Source organism: Macrobrachium rosenbergii, chromosome 45 (genome assembly GCF_040412425.1).
Source record: "Macrobrachium rosenbergii isolate ZJJX-2024 chromosome 45, ASM4041242v1, whole genome shotgun sequence".
Classification (NCBI taxonomy): Eukaryota; Metazoa; Arthropoda; class Malacostraca; order Decapoda; family Palaemonidae; genus Macrobrachium; species Macrobrachium rosenbergii.
In genome coordinates this window covers 32,882,804-32,894,823 of record NC_089785.1, presented here as the reverse complement: position 1 = coordinate 32,894,823, position 12,020 = coordinate 32,882,804, and the positions used below count along the sequence as shown (strand labels likewise).

General features: G+C 37.5%; 2 long non-coding RNA genes across 2 annotated transcripts; both read left to right on the top strand.

Annotated features, from left to right (window-relative positions):
• Nucleotides 1-1,818: 1,818 nt before the first annotated feature.
• On the top strand, nt 1,819-4,433 carry LOC136829888 (uncharacterized). The gene is made up of 2 exons (XR_010850521.1): nt 1,819-2,066; nt 2,353-4,433. It is a non-coding gene; the product is annotated as an uncharacterized lncRNA (long non-coding RNA).
• A 1,464-nt stretch (nt 4,434-5,897) lies between these two features.
• On the top strand, nt 5,898-9,128 carry LOC136829887 (uncharacterized). The gene is made up of 2 exons (XR_010850520.1): nt 5,898-6,535; nt 6,690-9,128. It is a non-coding gene; the product is annotated as an uncharacterized lncRNA (long non-coding RNA).
• The last annotated feature ends 2,892 nt before the right edge of the window (nt 9,129-12,020 follow it).

Sequence of the window (12,020 nt, the reverse complement as noted above, 5' to 3'; positions counted from 1 at the left end):
TACGAACAATAATGTTCCATAAACAATAGATTACTTGGCAAAACACTCCAAGTAATTCAATACCTTACCCTGCTCACCAAATAACTTTGGACACGTGCCAGCTACACTAAAATGACTTTATAGCCATCCATCACCAACGTGAACTTTATCGTAAATTATCTTTAACATCCAAAAATTCCTTTGTGAATCGTTATGGCATCCGGTTCGTTCGAAGGACCAAAGCAAAGCACTACTATAACTAGCAAAGAATGTGGTGAAACTTTAAAGTTTTAGGCCCACATTCGGTACGATTTCATTCAACCTTAAGCCCTCCTGCCCTAGCTTTGAATGAGACCAAGTTACAGTGCTGAGGAGTTTACTAACTTACTTAAATGTACCATGAAGTCAAGAAACATTATATTCTTTCCAACAAAGTGCAGTTGAGAAACAATCAACTATATTTCCTGCACCAATTCTTTTTGGGTGATGCCACACGGGTTCACAAATACGCAATTAAAAAGTTTAACACATATAATTAATATTTAAAGGACACAACAATCATCCAAGTTACATTAAGAAGCAAGAAAACATTAACATATTACTGCAAAAATTGACAAAACGTTACGTTACTTCGATAGAGGAAAACATAAATAGCCAAAAAAAGGGGGATTTCAGAATATTCTTATGAAGGAATTACTGCAATGACGACGACAGTTCACGAGGTGATGGGGCTGGATTTTACGAGAACTTCTTCTACAACTTGCCTTCCTGGAGTTTGCTGCGAAACAGGCAGAGCTTCATGTTCTCACCCTGGAAGAAAACTCGGGAGGAGTATATTGATAGCACAGTTGTCACATCTACAAAACTACAGGGTTACGTAACAAACCATCAACTAAAACACAAACATTAAGTTGTTTAATCGTAACCCAACATACAAAAAAAAAAAAAAAGGGTTTCGTCCAGAAGGCAAGCTTAAACTACTGGCATGTGCCCTTACAACAAGGAAATAACATATACATTCTCCACAGGAAGAAGTTTGACAACACTGCAATCAGACGTCATTTAATTTTATAGAGATGGATAAAATTTGCGAAAAAGGGTGTTTTACTACTTTAAATATTAATGTACTAATTTATACAAACTCATTGCTATAGTTAATATAATAAAAAACTTCTTCTGTGGAGCAAAACAATCACATCAACGTATTTTTTCATAGAAACTGGGAAATACATCAAAATAAGTATTCAAGAAAACTAGGAAATTTTATTCAAGGGGAATAAATGGCAATTTTTGACAATATATATATACATATATATATACATATATATATATTTATATGTATGTATGTATATATATATATATATATATATATATATATATATATATCTCAGCCGAAAAAATTATAAACGATTGAACACTACGCTGCGAGAGGCTAGGTCTATTCCAGTTCCATTAAAATGTATCTGAATTCGACAGACATATGTAAGTAAGAACGGGAATAAACTTATATACCTCTCCGTAGTCAAGCGCTTCAAGTTAAACTTATTATTTTGACATATCGGGTAGTGGTTCGAATCCAGCCACTGGGACAGGATTTCTTCATTTGTTTCCTCATATTTCAGGCTTTGTGGTGACTGACGAAAGAGTGAGAAGAAATCGAAAGGTCAAGAGGGTATTTTGCTATTATAAATATACGTAATCTGGTTTTTAAAAAGTGTAAAAACTAGGTTCTCGGGCGCGCGCGCCTTTGTGTGTGTGAGAGAGAGACATATTGTTCCCCTTATCTACAGCCTAACGAATTCCGGGAATAGAATAAAGATAAACTTCTGTTCGGCGAAGTTTCGTCGTATTGAGCCATGACTCTGAACCAGTCGCTGCCTGCCATTGATTTGACCAATCAGAGACTGGTTGCATCCGCTTCCTTCGTCGGATATAAACAGTGACAGTCAGGGGTGCTTTTCATTGGGTCTACAGCTGCATTCTGAAGTGTTTGGTGGCACAAAACAGAATCTTCTTCTTCTTGAGTTGCCGAGCGGAACTACGAGGCATATTGCATATTATTGAATATATGTATCAGACAGAAAAAAGTAAGTTATACTGATTTTCTTTGAACTATAATGTGCATGTTATATTATATCTACGCATAAGAGTACATTTGCGTTAAGTGTTCACGTTCGTCATTATTCATGGCCTTTGCAGAGGGAATTATGAATTTGATTTGGTTTGTCTATCTGCTTGTCTGTCTTTGAGCAAGGTTACGTGAAAATTAAGGAATGGATTTCAACAGAACTTGATGAAAACTAATGTTCAGTGGTGCCCCTCGTGTGGTTAACTTTGTGTCAGTAACAACAGCCAGGTGTCTCTTCCTTCCAGGACAATGAGCAGCAACTTCTCCTTATACCGTGACGCCATAATAGACGACGGCTGCTTCGTGCTGAGGCAGGTTGTCACCATGTTGTATCGAGGCGGTAACCTGAGGCCAGATATCTATTTCAAGAAAAATGAACAGCAACAAAAGTACAATCGCATTTTTCCTAAAGATCAGCGTCATATTATAGAGTCCAGCGGGGACCAGTATAACTACGACATCGTAAAAGGAGCGGAAAAGTTCGATGTGTCCATCCTCAGCTATCTTGTGGAACACACTTGCGGCTTACCATCTTCTGATACTTTAGTGAAGAAGGTTTCAAAAGTTCGGAGCTTGAGGAATAATGTAAGTCACCCTCAAGGAGAGGTATCTCTTACCAAATCAGAGCTATGTGAGAAACTAGAACAACTACTGGAGTGGTATATCACGATTCTTGAAAGGATTGAATTCCACACTAACCGCCATTTGATTTCCGAAAAGACACAAACCAGAAGAAGAATTCAAATGAAGAGATCAAGGGCACAAGACTCTCCAAGCACTTCAGTGGATACAATGACAAACCTTTTCGCATCAAATCGTGCCAAAGAATTTTATACACCTACTCCATCTTGGACAGTGCACAGTAGCAGATCTGACTTCGACGACAATCCTTACTCAAGGTCTAGCTATGGCTACTCTGCGCCCCCAAGTCGCAGCTCCACCAGCACAACAAGGTCTGACTCAGGAATCCCAACCTGGGGAAAAGTAGCTTTGGGGGTCACTGCTGGAATAGCAGCTCTCGGGGTACTTGGCGCAGTGGCAGATGCAATCACGAAGGACGAGGAGCAATCCAAACAAAAGAAACGCGGACAAATGGACGAGGAGTGTGCCGTGATGTAGCTCAGACGAGAAAAAAAAATGTTTAAACATGTTTTTATTGAAATGCACTAAAAAGTAAAAAATTATTTTATGAGACACCAGGGTTTTCTTACAGTTAATTATGACAATAAAAATAAAAGTGTCGGCCCCAGTCATGAAAGGAAATGCTACAAGAAGAGAAATGTATATATATATATATATATATATATATATATATATATATATATATATATATATATATATATATATATATATATATATATATATATATATATATATATATATATATTTCCTTGTAGCATTTCCTTCCATGTTAGGCCCATGCTTTCATTTTTGTAGACATGATTAATTATAAGAAAATCCTGGCGTTTCAAAAAATCATTTTTTAAATTTTTTTTTTGTGCATTTTAATAAAAGCGTGTTAAAAAAATTATATATTTTTTATTTTATACTTTTTAGTTTTGACTGAAATTGTAACCGATTTATGATTCTAACTAAAAAAAAAAAAAAAAAAAAAAGTGAAATCCCGTCGAGCCAAAGAAGGTTTGAAAATTCCGAAGATTTTCATACAAATCCTGAAATACTGGGAGAGGTTATCGCTGCTGACCTACTCATCATGTGAGATTGTATTACCACTGGGACTGAGTAACCAGGCAAAGTTTTAAGTCATCGGACGAAGGAAATACGTCGGAAATTGAGTTACAAGTTTTGACCCAATCAGACAGACGCAGAAGTCATGTTAAATAAAACCATGTAATAAAATGGATAAATATAAAAAAAACTTCCATGCAGTGAAATGAGATAGTCTATGTTAAGGTTACCCTGTAAGCTCTGAGCTTCGCTGCCGAACCCAGGTTTAACCGCCAGGTTGGCAGCTACACGCTCACACACACACACACACGTTACACGGTCTGGGTCACATACCAGGGACTTGGTTTTCAAAATTTCAGAGAATTTGTACATGAAAATGAAAACGCAGCAAATTGCAACTTGTAAAGCATAAAATTAGCAATTGTGTGATTTGTTCCTGTGCTTCATTAATTTTTTAATCTTAGTTTCTACTTGTACTGCTGTTTTCCTGTTAATCCGTCTTATCCATTTTGTTATGTCTTATCAGCATTCATTGTATTGTATTTTCAGGCGTTTTCACAGTTTTTTTTTTATTAATATCGGTCTGATGATGAGGTTCTCTACCTAGAAAACTTGCAGAATAAATGTTATACCTAGTCTTGGCAATATTATTCATCTCCAAGATATCGATCTATATATATTTTATATATTTACACACACATACACACATATATATGTATATATGTGTGTGTATATATATTGGATATTGGATATAGGATATTGGAACAGATAAATATCGATGGGAAAGATCTAAGATTGATAAAGAATTTATATTGGAATCAAGAGGCATCAGTGAAAGTAGAAAATGACGAATCAGAGACTCGGCACATCAAGAGAGGTGTAAGACAGGGTTGTGTGTTATCACCTGATCTCTTCAATTTATATAGTGAAATGATAATGAGAGATCTCAGAGATATGGAAGGAATTAAGGTTGGAGGAGTCAATATTAATAATATCAGATATGCTGATGATACAGCACTTGTTGCAGACTCTCATGATAAACTTCAAGCTTTAGTCAGTACTTTACACGAGTCAAGCAGAGAAAGAGGTCTGTCAATAAATATTAAGAAAACAAAAGTTATGGTTATCTCCAAAGATGAAATCCCCCCAAGAACAGATATAAGAATTAATGCTGAAACAGTTAAACAAACCGATAGTTTTAATTATTTAGGATGCACTGTCACAAGTGATGGAAAATGCGAAAAAGAGATCAGGAAGACAATATCCTTGGCAAAAGATGCATTTGGTAAGATAAAGAAATTAGTCACCAACTCAAAAATATCGATGAATCTTAGGAGAAGATTTGTGAAATGTTTTGTTTGGTCTGTATTGTTGTATGGCTGTGAAACTTGGACCTTGAGGAAGGCAGATGAGGAGAGGTTGCAGGTTGCAGAAATGTGGTTTTGGAGAAGGATGCTGAAAATATCATGGACAGAAAGGAAAACTAATGAGCAGGTATTAGAGAGAGTAGGCATTGAGAGAGAACTTTTGGCTTCAGTGAGAGGTAGACAAATGCGGTTTGTGGGTCACATAGTGAGAAGACAAGAACTAGAACATCTCTCTCTCACTGGTAAAATCAATGGAAGTCGGCCAAGAGGAAGACCTAGACAAAAATATATGGATGGATTGATGAGAATGACTGGAGGAAGAATGTCTGCAGCTCAGTTGCTGCAGAGAGCCGGAAATAGAGAGGAGTGGCGAGCCATGATTGCCGACGTCCTTGGGGATATGGCACCTGGATGATGATGATGATGATGATATATATATATATATATATATATATATATAGAGAGAGAGAGAGAGAGAGAGAGAGAGAGAGAGAGAGAGAGAGAGAGAGAGTGAATATATATATATATATATATATATATATATATATATATATATATATATATATATATATATATATATATATATAGAGAGAGAGAGAGAGAGAGAGAGAGAGAGAGAGAGAGAGAGAGAGAGAGAGAGAGAGAGAGAGAGAGAGAGAGAGAGAGAGAGAGAGAGGATGACAAATAATTCAGAAAGCTTTCATTTTTTAGCCTATATATATATAAAACTCACCCCGAGAGAAAAATTTTTTTGCTAAATTGTCAGTAACACAAAACGCTTACAGACTTTATCTCCGTAACTGAAACATTAAAACGCTATATGAATACGGAAATTCAAATAGAAATGCTTCAGCGCAAGAGTTAGGAAAACGCCGAACTGCCATGGCCATGAAAATAGATGGAGTGAAGAACACAGCTTCCAAAATTCATGTTGTAAAATTGATGTGATTGCATTGCTAGTGGGAGGTTTGATGTTCTGCTGATGAGCTACCCGTGTAGTGGAAGGTTCCTGGATGAGGGGTTCACCCACAAGTCAGCAGTTAGAAAATGCGTACGTTAAGATAAGCTTCTTTTATCAGTGAACTTTCGCCGTTGCACCACGAGTCTAGATCATTCGGTGCCTCTGATCTCTGATTGGTTTGGCCAGTCCCAGTCTTGGCTTTGTCCGCATCTTTCGTTGTATATAGCCACGGATAATCACGCGTGCCTTTCATTTAGTGTTACAGCTGCATTTTGAAGTAAGGTTTTTAGTCTCACGAAAACAAAAAGAGTCTCTCTTCTTCTTGAGTTGCCTAGCAGAACTACGAAGCGCAGGCTGGCTACTGCACTAATTGCATATGCTGTTTATACTGTACTAAACAGACATAAAAAAGTAAGTTGCACTGTTTTTCTTTTGCTGAATCGAAATGACAGTGTCTAACGAAGGGTTTTTTAACCAAACTCGGTGAAAACTTATATTCAGTGACTTCCCACTTTTGGTGGGTGTACAGGAGTGCCAATAACAGTCAAATGTCTCTTCTTTCCAGGACAATGAGCAACAACGTCTCCTTATTCCGCGATGCTCTTGTAAACGACAGCTGCTTCGTGCTGAAACAGGTCTTCGTAACGCTGTATCGGGGCGGTAACCATCGGCCAGATGTTTATTTCCAGCAGAATGCGAGCCTTCAACAAAAGTACATCTTCATATTCACAAACGAGCAGCGTCAGACTATAGCGTCGAGTGGGAACCCTTACGCTTACGACATCGAAACGGGAGCAGAATTTTACGATCTGCCCATCCTCTGGCTTCTCTTGGAACACACCTGCGGCCTGCCGCCGTCCGACATTTTACTAACGAAGGTTCTGGAAATTAAGAGCCTGGGGAATAGTGTTTGCCGTCGTAACGACCCCATCACCCGCGGAGAGCTGTGTGAGAAACTAGACCAACTTTTGGAGTTGTACATCACAATTCTCGAAAGGGTCGAATTCCACGCCACCCGCTATTTGTCTTTTGAAAAGACAGAGGTCGAAAGAAGAATTCTGGAAAAGAAAGCGAGGTCACAAAGCTTTGCAAGCGCTCCTCCAATCAACACACCTCGTACATCCCCTTTATATTCGGTACCGGCCCAAGAATCTTGGTCAAACAAATCTCCTTCATCCAGTGGGGCCTACGCTGTGCCTCTAAGTAGCGGGACCACTAGCACTAAAAAGTCTGGCCCACAATTCCCAAACATAGGAAAATTAGCTTTGGGTGTCGCTTCCTCGACAGGAAAAGCAGCTTTGGGTGTCACTACCGCAACAGGAAAAGTAGCTTTGGGTGTCACTACCACCACTGCTAGAATAGCAGTTCGTGGGGTTGGAGCTGTGGCAGATGTCGTTTCACAGGAAGTGACGCCATCCGGACAAAATAAAAGTGGAAAAACAGACGAAGAATGTGCTGTGATGTAGCTTATATGAGATAAAATGGATAAATATGAAAAAAAAAAAACTTGCGTGCTGTGCAGTGGAATGGCCTCTGTTAAGGTTAACCTTGTACGACAGTGCAAATTTTGACCTTGTCGTCATTCTCTTCATCCAGTTATCATAGGAACAGCTCTTGAGAGATTCAACTGGTGTTATGTCAGTAGGGGCCTTTTCTCTCTTGAACAACTGGCAAGTATTAAAGCATATCCACACAGCTCCATTTTCATTTTCTGAAACAGTAACCCCCAACCATAAAACTTTTATCTACAACTAATAAACGATGTACCCAAAATCTATATTGAAAAACTTTTGAAACAATGCATCATTTGTTTTGTCTGCAGACATTCTTAGTTTGTCTTGTGCCAGAAAAGTTGTTAAAATTATGATTCGATGCATGAGAGAACGTTCAGCAGTAAAAGAAGCCTATGGCAAAACAGAAATGTTTGTAATGTTTGTGGTTCACATCTATGATCACTGCTTTGCCCACTACTGTTTGTACTGGGTACGGACTTATTGAGTGCAGGCTGAGGGGACTGGGAATGAACATCTATGGGAACTGTTGTGTTCAGATGATCTGGCGATTACGGCAGAGAATGAGTGAGAATTGCAAAGAGGAACAAGAAAATGGCAGGAATCTCTTGAATGGGGCTGTCTGTGTGAGTGTAGGTAGATCAGATAGTTGTTGTGTCCAGCAAGCAGGCAGGGAGGGGACAGGTTATTTACACTAGAAGAAACTAGATGTGAAACAAGTAGAATATTTCAAACGCTCAGGATCTACTTTAAGCGAGGTAAGAGGATGGAGGGAGGTGACAGGGTTAATGCGTGACAGCAGATTGCTAAATAAACTGGAAATAAACTGATGATGCATGGGTCAGAAATGTAGGCAGTGAGAAGGAATAGAAGTTGGAAAAGAAGAAATTAGAACCTCTGGGGTGGTAAAGATTGCTGATATGATAAGGATCGAGACTGAGGAGGAGTGAGGGGGAGAGGAGAGGTCTTCGGTGGGACCCACCGGGGGTAGAAAGCCAAGATGGCATGATAGTGTGAAGGACAATTTGGAGAAGAAGAGTTTTTATTGGAAAATGGCGATAACCAGAAGAGAAGTGATGTGAAAATTCTATATGCTAAGGAATAAAGTTTTAAAAATTTGGGACTAAGCAAAAACGTCTCATTTATCTAACAAGACTTGCGAACTGTACATAATCGAACCATCTGAAGTCAAATTTTACTGCCATTTTCTTACAAGAAGTGCCAAGATCCTTATCTTTCAAACATGCTGGCCAGACCTAGGAATGTAACCTTGAATTTAGGCTTACGGATCTTTTGCAGAATAAAGCTGCTATTGCTGTGTTGAATAATGTTTTGTATTTTTTGGGTCTTAAAACGACATTGGACCTGGTTTCCTCTTAAAAATTCCAGCGAACATTTACAAAGCAAACACCACTGGCAGTGTTGTGCAACGTGTAGTGTTGTGCAACGTGCTGTGTTACCCACACGCATTAAAAATTAACTGGATTATCAAATTTGGTTTCATTCACCTCTCTGTAGGTTCATTATTATTATTATTATTATTATTATTATTATTATTATTATTATTATTATTATTATTATTATTATTATTATTATTCAGAAGCTGAACCCTATTCATACGGAACAAGCCCACCGCAGGAACCATTGATCTAAAATTCAAGCTTAACATGAAATACAGGAAGAAGAGATCAGTTATCACAAGAGAAATGAATAAATAAAAAATGAGTAAATAAATAGATAAAATGTAATTAGATTACTAAAATACATGGATTGTTTTGGGGTAGCAATGCGTTGCATCTTCGCTTGAACTTTTGAGGTTCTAATTGCACGACACCCTCTTAAGGGAGACTGTTCCACAGTTCAATGCCGTGAGGAATAAAGGACCTCTGGAACTGAGAAGTTCGACAGCTCGGCACATTTACTGCATACAAAAAAAAAAGAAAAAAAAATTACCTAATCGTGAGGTAAAAAAATATATATGAAGGTCAGAAATGGTGGTTTGATAGCGTGGTTTCAACAATATGCTCACGTGTTATCTTACTTGCTTTAGGGTAGGAAGGGGTGACTCACACGCAATCATTATCATGCCCAAAACTGAATAGTTTTTAGTTGCGTTGGGTGAGAAAGATTCTTGGGACTCATTGGTAACAAAGGTACTACTGTGGAGGTCTTGAACTGAGAGTTATTTTAATAGTTTACTCATATTTTAATCTCTTTATTCATTAAGCTTTTATTTATTTTTTAAATTTTCTAATAAGAGATCTCTTTCTACTTTTTCCATTTACCTTCTGTTACTTCTTTCGAATGAACACCATATTCTTTGGAAGCTTGAATTTCAAGTCAATGGCCCCTTTGATGGGCTTGTTCCTTATGAATAGGCTTCTTGTTCTGAATAATAATAATAATAATATAATAATAATAATAATATAATAATAATAATAATAATAATAATAATAATAATAATAATAATAATAATAATAATAATAATGAGGAAAGAGAAGAAATGGGCAGATTAATAGGCCAATGGGCTAAGGAACCTCCCCTGAAAATAAAAATGCAATTGTGAATAGTGGACAGAAGAGGAATCCAGTTTGTAGGTTATTTGGGGCCTCTGGCCCCTCATCGTGAGACATAATCTCCTCAAATACTCAAACTTTCCCACGGGAGAGAGAGAAACACGCGCTTCCTTCAATCTTTATTTCCTCTCACAAAAAATTCAAAATTCAAACAGCTTGGGGAGAACGTAACAGGTTCCACAGTTCTTTTTTATAATTCCCAGTTCACTCAAAAATTCACAATAACGGTACAAACAAGATACAAAACACAATTGGTACATCAATTTACAACTTCAATATAAAAAATAGCAAGAAACTCTGAAAAGAACGGGCATAAATACGACACAGCACAGGGAATGGGGAACTTCAAAAGGCGTCACCCTTATAAAGGGCAAACAATAATTGTTTTACAACACAAACACATATATACCTGATTAAACACACTCCACAATTGTCATATAAGTAAAGTTTAGCAATACTCAGAAAATCTACTTAAATTTCCACATATTAATACAATGTAAACAAACAGGGAGCGTTCTTTTAGACGCTAAACGTACATTTTAACAAACGTAAACACAAGATCGAGAGTATTCTTTTGGACAAAAAAACATACATTTAACACAGTTAGGTCCAACATTGCCCCTGTAGGTGCAACATCAGCCCCACTTTTTAACACCTCTGATTCATTTTGCTGCTGAAGGAGGTGGCGCCACCTGTTGGTGGATTTCCCCATAGCTGTTGTTTAGATGCATACATCGACGACCTCTGTGTCACAGGTTTTGAACTGATCTCTATATTGGTTGTTCCAAATACCTCGTTTTTGGTCTAGTAATCTTTTTGGATTTATCCCATCTTTAGCTTTCTAGCCTAGGTCTCCTCCTCCTACCAGTGACTACGTGCGGAGAGGAGTACCTCGGCTATTGTTTATTTTTATAGCCACATTCAATCATTAAGAAACGAATGTGAATAACAGATGAGAGCTTAATATGTTCCAGCTTCATTCTGAGCCCAACAACTTTCATTTTTTAAAGATAACAATATCACTCGAGTGCTGTTACACTTGCTGTTGCTGTGGCGACGCTGTAAGCGTGATTCTGCTTGGTGTATGCAGCTCGTCTATTGCATTTGATAAAAAAGAAAAAATCATCGCGTGACAGAGAAAATTCCTTCAACGTTGTTAGTTGAGTCTGAATTAGTGGTATTTATTATTAAATAATTAACAAAAAATGCGTAGAATCGGTCGTCCTGATTTGTACGTACATGATAAACATGGCACACAGGTGATAACACATCAGCCAGCCTGTTATCTGTCATAAACAGTTTTTTAGGTGTTATCGCCACGAAAAATATTAATAAGTTCTTGGAAAGAGATAAACCTAAAGAATTCTTGGAAATTCAGATAAGTTTCTGTTGATAACCAAAACATTCTAATGATATTGATAGAGAAGCTGGCAAGTGAGTCTGGTCGAAACGCGCAAACACTTGTCTTGAAAGAGAATTGAAAAACTTGATGACGAAAGCAATAATATTTTAGGACTTCGTGTACCTTAATTTCCTACTGCGGTGATAATGAAATATGCCTTAATTGTTCACGTGATGTCCCACAAAGTCTATTATCTTCTGCTTCCATTTAGCCAAATTACTGGAACCAGGTTTATACCAGAATAGGAAGCATCATGTAAATGATAAACAATGTTAGAGTGCAGATAAACAAGAAAGCGAGTTTTGAATTTGATCTGTCTTTGTTTCGTATGAGCTCACTTAGAAACATCCGCAAAGAAATCAAAATAAAACTGAAGAGTAGCTAATTACTAAAGAGGTTTAGAGGCA